Genomic DNA, 11,218 nt, shown 5'->3' with positions numbered 1-11,218 from the left:
CCTAAGTGAAATAAACCACATATAATGTCACGTTGTGTTTTTTGTTGCATTTAATGATTAGTTTGTCAATGAGCAGAGCATGTCTCATAGTAATCACTATCTGCCCCATCATGTGGACTCCTGGTCACTGCCCTCACTTGTCCTGGCTCTGCAGGCATGTCTGATGTTCCAGGGTGATAAGGGAAGAGTGGGAGTATGGGCATTGCAGGGTGGTCTGAGGGGAGGGGGTGACAAGGTACCCTCCCATAGAGTCCACTAGCCTCAGACAGCTGGCATGTGCCCCCTGCAGCACTGCTCCCTGGGAGGAGGAGAGGGTGCCTGTGGGGTGTGAGCTGCAGACAGGCTGCATTGCACTAGGGAGGAGGAGAGCAGGAAGGAAGGAGTGAGGAGGAGGAGGAGGAGGAGGAGGAGGGATTGTGCGGACTGCCAGATGCTGCCCTGGATTGTTGCTCTGCTGCTGCTGTGATCCATGGATCTGCTGCATGTAAACACAGTGTAATGTGGCCGATCCCCCAGCACTGCTGCTGCCCTGTGGAAATCCCCCCATCCAGAGACTGAGGCATCTTCTGCAGCACCAGCCTGGCACAGATGGTGAGGAGGGAGCCTGAGGTGGGTGCTGGATTATCACAGCTGTACATATGGAGCCCATGTGTGGGCATAGGGCAGACATTGGCAGCTGTTATTCTATGTGCTGACCACGCCTGGCATGCTACTGGTGTGCTAGCACGGAGCAGACTGGTGGGAGGAAAGTGACAGGTGGGCGGGGCTTCCACTGAGGCATGTCAGAAACAGTGTACATGTGATATACAGACTGCTATAGGGTCCGCCTAGCCCACTTTGTGGCTACTGGACCCCGTGTTTTACTGGATGACTTTTTTGTTCTCCTGTTTTTAATGCTGACTATTAAAGTGACGTCACTGTGCTTGTGATGACATCACCGCTCCAAGCAGTCTTCCCTTATACACAGAATCGCAGCAGTTGCAGTAGTGTGTGCCTGCCATCCAGGGACTTGTTGGCAATGGTTGTGTCTGGGGGCCTTTATGCTGCCCAACATGGGCTCATTCTCCCCAATTCTTTTTTTGGAAAGGGCTGACTGCCAACCTGCCCCCCAAACAATGGCTTAGAAGCCACGTAAGACATAATAACAAGGTTATAAAAAGTGGATGCTCCTCCTGTTGTTGACAGCAGATTGCCAGATGGTACCCGGGTAGTGCCAGCCTCTAAATGAGTGCACAATGCAATAACATGTCACCCAAGCAGGCTGGCATCAGCCGTGCCACATATAGTGAGCGGAGGACCTAGAGATCCACCTCCTCCTGGAAGTAAAATGCGCAGAAAAGAAAGAAACCAGAGCGATTCCTGAAACCTATTACATCAGGAATATAACTCCTAAAAGCGCCCATTAGCTTCTTGTCCGGTGTGCTGACAATCTAATGCAATGCGCCCCCTAGGTGTTGGTGAAGCACAAGTAACTGACTCCTTTGGGGCTGATTTTGGTATTATGTGAACTTACCACGGGTAAATATAGCAATATTTATCATTTCGACAAGGACCTTGGCCATGGTTGGTGACTTGACCATGTTCTGCCAGTGAGGAACCAGTAGAAGAAGACTGATAATATCTGAGCTAACGTCCATAGAATTGGCAGCCCATAACCATAAGGCCTCATTTCCACGTCCGATAAAATCGTATCAATTATCCTGATCAGAGTTTGATCAGAGTGTGGTAGGAGCTTCATCTGATTTTCTCATACATGTAGAAATGAAAACTAATTTCTTCACCTTCTCCATTCTGACGATCCGTGAAAATCGGACCGCACTCTGATGTCATACGAGTGCAGTCTGAATTTTTCATGGGCCCCATTGACTTGCATTGACGATTTATTATTATCTGACCCTCGGATCAAAATCTGACACGTCTCTAATATATTTTTTGCACAGACCGCTCAGTCCAAGCAAAAAATCGGATATGGGAATGGCCCTATAGAGTATCATAGATACAAGTGCTAGCCGGGAAAATCACAGGTAGCAGTGGGGATGGGAATGGTGGTCAGAACACACACCTGCAGCTGGAGGAAAACAAGGACTTGTTCTGCGCTTGCCATATGCTGCATAGAACCACATTTGAAACACTTCTGTGTTATTAGTAAATAATATGATAATATTTACAGGTGGTGACTTTTACGTCATCATGTAAATGACAGAGCTGGAGGAGAAGATATAATCTACTCGTGCATTGTAATATTTTTCAACATGTGACCTATTATTAAAATACATATAATAAAGTATTATTAAAATACTAAGATAACAGGATATTGAATTAGCCATGTCTCCGTACTGGCGTGTCTGGAATACTGAAAATAATGATAATGTCTGTTTATATGGCACCAACATACTCCACGGAGCACAATACTTTTCTGATGTATTATATAATACATCTTTATTCCTTCCCAGTACTCATATCTTCATTTATTATATCCAATCTGTCACATTCACAATAGCCTTTATTTGGGGATGCAAAATAAAAATATTTTTATGATGTAGAAGAGGGAATATTCTTATATTGTGTAAACTGTTTGTAAAGGACACTTTCCTTGTTCCATATTCAATGCGCCATTGTTTGCCTATTATTGTATTCCGTGTGCTCTGACATGTTGTATTTAGGCTGGGTTAACACTTGCTTTCAGGAAATTCCGTTTTCTGATGAGCTCTTTTTTTCACTTCCAAAAGCAGACACATAAGGGAAAACATGCAGACCCCATGGGAGTCAATGGGACCCTTCTGAATCTAAAATAATAAAAGTTAATACTCAGAGCCAAGCATTGTTTCTTTCTAGCTCGGCCTGGACAAAATGTTGCTCCTACGTGATTCTTCTGCCAGATGTTGAAATTAGACTAAAGCTCTTGTCTAGTGCTAGGAGATCTTACCTGAAGTATAGTAGTGGTTCTAGCATCTTCTTTTGGAACAATTCAGATCAGCTGTATATATATAAACTTTTATATAAAGAAATTATTTATCCTATTTCCTTTGTAATAGATGGCAAATTTACCAAAAAGGGCAAAACCCCACTGGATATTAATCCAGGTTATAAAAAATAACATTTAATTCACTTTATTAAAAGACAGATATATTTTTACAATGGAGTGTGAAATAGTAATATTTGCCAATGACAAAATTATTAATGTTCGGATTAATAAAGGTAGCGATTGCTTGTCAAGAATATGGAGCGCCCCCATAGGGCAGTGGGGTCCTCGGTACCGGGTAGTTCGGTTCTCGGGGGGATGTCACGGTGGCTGACCCGGTCCGTGGCCCGTGGGACGTCCATGTTAAAGGGAAAGGTCGTTAAAGGGGAAATGTTTGTGACGCCACCTGTGGTATTCGGTCAGGGTGACTGACGCTGCTTTAAGGGGTCCGCTGGGGTGATGTTATAGCAGCTAGATGGTATACCTTCCCACAGGTGAAGTATGTCCCCAGGGCTTCCCGGTGTGTAGATGGTGGTATGGTAAGAGGCGCAGAGAAGAATGAGGACACAAGGTTGCAGTCTCTTTACCTTTTACTGAAGGCTTCGGCATCCACAGTCCGGAGCACCAGATCACAGGGCAGGCAGAGTCCGGCCGGTTTGGAGGCAAATCCAGAGTCCCCTTATCCAGGTAGAAATCAGTAGCCTTCCTCTAGCGCCTTGGTGTTGTAGTACCTTACTGCAAAGCCTCTCATAGGGTCCTCACAGATGTTGTAGATGTTATCGATGTTATGTCTCTCTCTCTGTCCCCCAGATGGATAGGACAAACCCATATGACCGGAGGCTTGAGGCTTTTTACAGGGACTCTATCATGCCCCGGCCTCTCGTGGGTGCCACCTTGCCTCCTGGTTATAGGGTGGATCAGTAACTTGCAATTAGCTGTCCTGCCGGTCTCTAGAGCAAGGCATAAAGGACTGTTGCTCCCTCGGTGTTCCGGCTACCGGGATCCTGCGCCTCAAAAGGAGGCAGCCTGTGCAGGGCAGAACTCCTTCTGGTATCCACTCCTTTGCTATGACTTCTTCTCACTCTCTACAATACAGTTCTCTTTTCTGTCCTTTCTTAGGAACCGCCGCACGTGGGGCAGGCGCAGCTCCGTGTCCCTCTGTCTAGGCCTCTGACAGGATCCCACCCCTGTCAAGGACCAACTACCTGAGCCAAGCTCCGCTAGCAACTGCCTAACTTCCTATCCAGGCCACCAGTTTTACCTAAGTGTGAAGAGTGCCCTAATAAATAGGAGCATAGCTCCCCTGGTGGACTGGAGTATGAAATGTATTGTATGTTTGTGATACCTGGTATAGAGATCTCCTTCATTGCCTCCAAACATAACATCACTCCCCTCTAGAGGAGAGCGATATTACTGCAATGACGAGAACCCTGGGGCGTTGCAAATATAATAGGTGTCACCCCAGAGTGCCATCCAAAGATAAGAGTCAAATATTATCAACGCCATTGCCGCATCCCCTGATGATGCCGTGTAATCGTCGAAACGTTTTGGGGGATATGTTCTTGCTGTTTAAGCTATATACTGATTATATTTGTATCTTAACTTTGGATGGCATGTCGGGGTCAACGGATTCATGCAGCTCTAACTACAGAGAGCATAAAAGAGCGACAGGCTACTTTAATGCATGAGCAATAACAAAATATCTGTTTGAAAAAGTCGGACACAGGGAGTAGTAGTCCCACCAAGCTTTTCCAGGTTGCGCTTGCCTGAGAGGTCTCTCTCTCTCTACTTGTGTATAGCAAGAGACTTGTCCATGAAGCAGAGCCAAGTGGGGAGAAGACAGATGGGAGCTGCTAAGGGAACTCTTCTGACGATATCTGGACACTTCTCAAATTATGGAAATGTTGTAGCCTGTGAAAATAAAACATAGTTCACTGTAGTGATATAACCTGTGTAAGGTTGCATTTACTGGGTGTATTGGGGGACACTCGCTTGGCACGGGATTAACGTAGTCAGGCACGATTTTTCACACAAAACAGACAATACGGTTTAGTAAAGTGTCATAAACCGGGTTTGCATAGTTCATTTTATACGTTTTATACATTTCATGAAACACAACAGGCACCAACTGGTGATATTAACTTGCAGCTTTATCTTAAACACTTCATTTACGGCTTTGTCTCACGGACACTAAACATGCTGGACCAGTTATCATGGGTGTTATGGACCTAGTGGTTAGGAACACTTGAGATGACCTGATAGGTAAACCAGAAATATAGGACAAGCTCTTGGGACGTGGAAACTTTACTGACCGCAACCCTGATCCTATCACACACACTATAGGCAGCCGTGGAGTGTACCTAACTCTCCCTAGACGCCTCTTCACAGCCTGAGAACTAGCTACCACTAGAGAGAAACAAAAGCCTCACTTGCCTCAGAGAAATTTCCCCAAAAGTAAAGTCAGCCCCCACAAATAATGACGGTGAGTTCAGAGGAAAATACAAACATAGGAATGAAAACAGGTTTTAGCATAGGAGGCCCACTAGTACTAAATAGTAAGAAGATAGCAAGGGAACTGTGCGGTCAGTATAAAATACTACAAAAATATCCACGCAGAGAATACTAAAGACCCTCACACCGACTCACGATGTGAGGGAGCAACTCTGCTCCCCAGAGCTTCCAGCTAGCAAGAAAATAGCAAATAAGCAAGCTGGACTGAACTTAACATATACTGAGAAACATTTTCCAAAAGCAGTGAGCAAAAATGAACTAGCATGAACTTAGCTTCTCCAATAGGAGACAGGTCACACGAGAAGTCCCAGAGAGATCTGAACCAATACTTAATACAACGACAGCTGGCAACAAGTAAAGATCTAGGTGGAGTTAAATAGGCAGCAGCACAGCAGAAAACGAGGCAGCTGGGGCCCAGCTAAAGACCAGCAGTATCACTCAAAGCCACCAGAGGGAGCCCACGAACAGAACTCAACAAAGTACCATTCATGACCACAGGAGGGAGCCCGAGAACGGAATTCACAACAGTACCCCCCCCTTGAGGAGGGGTCACCGAACCCTCACCAGAGCCCCCAGGCCGATCAGGACGAGCCAAATGAAAGGCACGAACCAAATCGGCAGCATGGACATCAGAGGCAACAACCCAGGAATTATCCTCCTGACCATAGCCCTTTCATTTAACCAAGTACTGAAGCTTCCGTCTCGAAACACGAGAATCCAAGATCTTTTCCACCACATACTCCAATTCTCCCTCGACCAACACTGGAGCAGGAGGATCAACAGAAGGAACCACAGGCACCACATACCTCCGCAACAATGACCTATGGAACACATTATGGATGGCAAAAGATGCTGGGAGGTCCAAACGAAATGACACAGGATTGAGGATTTCAGAAATCTTATAAGGAACGATGAAACGAGGCTTAAACTTAGGAGAGGAAACCTTCATAGGAACATAACGAGAAGACAACCAAACCAGATCCCCCACACGAAGTCGGGGACCCACACAGCGACGGCGGTTAGCAAAGCGCTGAGCCTTCTCCTGTGACAGCGCCAAATTGTCCACTACGTGGTTCCAAATCTGCTGCAACCTGTCCACCACAGAATCCACACCAGGGCAGTCAGAAGGCTCAACCTGCCCTGAGGAAAAACGAGGATGAAAACCAGAATTACAAAAAAAAGGCGAAACCAAAGTAGCCGAACTAGCCCGATTATTGAGGGCGAACTCAGCCAATGGCAAAAAAGTCACCCAATCATCCTGGTCAGCAGAAACAAAACATCTCAGATAAGTTTCTAAGGTCTGATTAGTTCGTTCGGTTTGGCCATTTGTCTGAGGATGGAAAGCCGAAGAAAAAGACAAATCAATGCCCATCTTAGCACAAAAAGATCGCCAAAATCTGGACACGAACTGGGACCCTCTGTCAGGCACAATGTTCTCCGGAATACCATGCAAACGAACCACATTCTGAAAGAACAGCGGAACCAAATCAGAGGAGGAAGGTAATTTAGGCAAGGGCACCAAATGGACCATCTTAGAACAACGATCACAAGCCACCCAGATGACAGACATCCTCTGAGAGACCGGAAGATCCGAAATAAAATCCATGGAAATATGCGTCCAGGGCCTCTTTGGGACAGGCAAAGGCAAAAGCAAACCACTGGCACGAGAACAGCAAGGCTTGGCCCGAGCACAAATCCCACAGGACTGCACAAAAGAACGCACATCCCGCGACAAGGAAGGCCACCAAAAGGACCTAGCCACCAAATCTCTGGTACCAAAAATCCCAGGATGACCCGCCAACACTGAACAATGAACCTCGGAAATAACTCTACTGGTCCATCTATCAGGGACAAACAGTCTCTCCGGTGGACAACGGTCAGGTCTATCGACCTGAAACTCCTGCAGCACCCGCCGCAAATCACGGGAGATGGCAGACAAACTCACCCCCTCTCTGAGGATACCAGCCGGTTCAGGAACTCCTGGAGAGTCAGGCACAAAACTCCTAGAAAGGGCATCAGCCTTCACATTCTTAGAGCCCGGGAGGTACGAAACCACGAAATCGAAACAGGAGAAAAACAGCGACCATCGAGCCTGTCTAGGATTCAGCCGCTTGGCTGACTCGAGATAAATCAAATTCTTGTGATCCGTCAAGACCACCACACGATGCTTGGCTCCCTCAAGCCAATGTCGCCACTCTTCAAATGCCCACTTCATTGCCAACAACTCCCGATTACCAACATCATAATTACGCTCGGTAGGCGAAAACTTTCTTGAAAAGAAAGCACATGGCTTCATCATAGAGCCATCAGAGCTTCTCTGAGACAAGACAGCCCCTGCTCCAATCTCAGAAGCATCAACCTTGACCTGAAAAGGGAGAGAAACATCCGGCTGACGCAAGACAGGAGCCGAAGAAAACCGACGTTTCAGCTCCTGAAAGGCCTCAACGGCCGCAGGAGACCAATTATTCACATCTGCACCCTTTTTGGTCAGATCAGTCAAAGGCTTAACCACACTAGAAAAATTAGTGATGAAGCGACGGTAAAAATTAGCAAAGCTCAGGAACTTCTGAAGACTCTTCACAGATGTAGGTTGAGTCCAATCATAAATGGCCTGAACTTTAACAGGGTCCATCTCGATAGTAGAAGGGGAAAAAATAAAGCCCAAAAAGGAAACCTTCTGGACTCCGAAGAGACATTTAGAGCCCTTCACAAACAAGGCATTAGCACGCAGGACCTGAAATACCATCCTGACCTGCTTCACATGAGATTCCCAATCATCAGAAAAGACCAAAATATCATCCAGATATACAATCATGAATCTATCCAGATACTCTCGGAAGATATCGTGCATAAAGGCCTGAAACACAGAAGGGGCATTAGAAAGCCCAAATGGCATCACCAAGTACTCAAAATGGCCTTCGGGCGTATTAAATGCTGTTTTCCATTCATCGCCCTGTTTTATACGCACAAGATTATACGCTCCTCGAAGATCTGTCTTGGTGAACCAACTAGCCCCCTTAATCCGAGCAAACAGATCGGACAGCAGAGGCAAAGGGTACTGAAATTTAACCGTGATTTTATTAAGAAGGCGATAATCAATACAGGGTCTCAAAGAACCATCCTTCTTGGCCACAAAAAAGAACCCTGCTCCCAATGGTGACGAGGATGGGCGAATATGTCCTTTCTCCAAGGACTCCTTTATATAACTCCGCATAGCGGCATGTTCAGGCACAGATAGATTGAAAAGTCGACCCTTAGGGAACTTACTACCAGGAATCAAATCTATAGCACAATCACAATCCCTATGAGGAGGTAGGGTACTGGATTTGGGCTCATCAAATACATCCTGGTAATCTGACAGAAACTCAGGGACTTCAGAAGGAATAGAAGCAGCAATTGACACCAAAGGAACATCGCCATGTACCCCTTGACAACCCCAACTAGACACAGACATTGATTTCCAATCCAATACTGGATTATGAACCTGCAGCCATGGCAACCCCAGGACGACAACATCATGCAAATTATGTAACACCAGAAAACGAATATCCTCCTGATGTGCAGGAGTCATGCACATGGTCACTTGAGTCCAGTGCTGAGGCTTATTCTTGGCCAATGGCGTAGCATCAATTTCCCTTAGTGGAATAGGGAACTGCAAAGGATCTAAGAAAAAACCACAGCGCCTGGCAAAATCCAAATCCATCAGATTCAGGGCAGCACCTGAATCCACAAAAGCCATAACTGAGTAGGATGACAAAGAGCAAATCAAAGTAACAGACAAAATAAATTTAGGCTGTACAGTACCAATGGTGACCGACTTAGCGAACCTTTTAGTGCGCTTAGGACATTCGGAGATAGCATGAGTGGAGTCACCACAGTAAAAACACAACCCATTCTGACGTCTGTGATTTTGCCGTTCAATTCTGGTCAGAATCCTACCACATTGCATAGACTCAGGCTTCTGCTCAGAGAACACCGCCAGATGGTGCACAGGTTTGCGCTCCCGCAAACGCCGATCAATCTGAATGGCCAAGGACATTGATTCATTCAGACCTGCAGGCGTGGGGAACCCCACCATAACATCCTTAAGGGCTTCAGAAAGACCCTTTCTGAAAATCGCTGCCAGGGCACACTCATTCCAATGAGTGAGCACAGACCACTTCCTAAACCTCTGGCAGTAAACCTCCGCTTCATCCTGACCCTGAGACAGAGCCAGCAAGGTCTTTTCTACCTGGTCGACTGAATTAGGCTCCTCATAAAGCAATCCAAGCGCCAGAAAAAAACGCATCTACATTTAGCAATGCAGGATCTCCTGGCGCCAGGGAAAATGCCCAATCCTGAGGGTCGCCACGTAACAAGGAAATAATAATTTTAACTTGCTGAGTAGGGTCACCAGAAGAGCGGGGTTTCAGAGCAAGAAACAATTTGCAATTGTTTTTAAAATTCTGAAACTTAGATCTATCTCCAGAAAATAAATCAGGAATTGGTATTCTAGGCTCTAACATAGGATTCTGAACTACATAATCCTGAATGCCTTGTACCCTTGCAGTGAGATGATCCAAACTAGAGGACAGATCTTGAATGTTCATATCTGCAACTGAGTCCTGAGCCACCCAGAGATTAAGGGGAGGAGAGAAGCAAAACACACTGCAGAGAAAAAAAAATGAGCTCAGAACTTCTCTTATCCCTCTTTTGTGAGGCATTAACACTTTATGGGCCAGCTGTACTGTTATGGACCTAGTGGTTAGGAACACTTGAGATGACCTGATAGGTAAACCAGAAATATAGGACAAGCTCTTGGGACGTGGAAACTTTACTGACCGCAACCCTGATCCTATCACACACACTATAGGCAGCCGTGGAGCGTCCCTAACTCTCCCTAGACGCCTCTTCACAGCCTGAGAACTAGCTACCCCTAGAAACAAAAGCCTCACTTGCCTCAGAGAAATTTCCCCAAAAGTAAAGTCAGCCCCCACAAATAATGACGGTGAGTTCAGAGGAAAATACAAACATAGGAATGAAAACAGGTTTTAGCATAGGAGGCCCACTAGTACTAAATAGTAAGAAGATAGCAAGGGAACTGTGCGGTCAGTATAAAATACTACAGAAATATCCACGCAGAGAATACTAAAGACGCTCACACCGACTCACGATGTGAGGGAGCAACTCTGCTCCCCAGAGCTTCCAGCTAGCAAGAAAATAGCAAATAAGCAAGCTGGACTGAACTTAACATATACTGAGAAACATTTTCCAAAAGCAGTGAGCAAAAATGAACTAGCATGAACTTAGCTTCTCCAAGAGGAGACAGGTCACACGAGAAGTCCCAGAGAGATCTGAACCAATACTGAATACAACGACAGCTGGCAACAAGTAAAGATCTAGGTGGAGTTAAATAGGCAGCAGCACAGCAGAAAACGAGGCAGCTGGGGCCCAGCTAAAGACCAGCAGTATCACTCAAAGCCACCAGAGGGAGCCCACGAACAGAACTCAACAAAGTACCATTCATGACCACAGGAGGGAGCCCGAGAACGGAATTCACAACACATGGTTGTCTGTACGCCGTACAGTTCACCAATGTCCCAAGTCACATACAGCGCATATGACACTGGGTCGCAGTCTCTAAACACGCCGAACCTCACTCCGTTCAGTCACCATGGGAGACCACACAGTTCATAGAACATTACAAGCACCAACAGTCTGTATAGGTACCTGATGGGAGCTCCTGCTCCACCTGCTGACTCCTTG

The 11,218-nt window shown here is 46.2% G+C and overlaps 1 protein-coding gene across 4 annotated transcripts in view; it reads left to right on the top strand.

Moving 5' to 3' along the window:
- The first annotated feature begins 300 nt into the window (after positions 1–300).
- Positions 301–11,218, top strand: part of NCOA7 (nuclear receptor coactivator 7) — a 248,863-nt gene continuing 237,945 nt past the window's right edge. For 2 of the 4 annotated variants that reach the window (XM_077289426.1, XM_077289424.1), the window contains exon 1: positions 301–609. The gene's annotated coding sequence lies outside the window, so the exon portion shown is untranslated. The remainder of the gene's footprint in view (positions 610–11,218) is intronic. The other 2 variants (XM_077289427.1, XM_077289425.1) reach the window with 2 other exon arrangements.

This window comes from Ranitomeya variabilis, chromosome 2 (genome assembly GCF_051348905.1).
Source record: "Ranitomeya variabilis isolate aRanVar5 chromosome 2, aRanVar5.hap1, whole genome shotgun sequence".
NCBI lineage: Eukaryota > Metazoa > Chordata > Amphibia > Anura > Dendrobatidae > Ranitomeya > Ranitomeya variabilis.
Note: the sequence above shows the minus strand (reverse complement) of the source record. Positions and strands in the feature narration are given on the sequence as shown.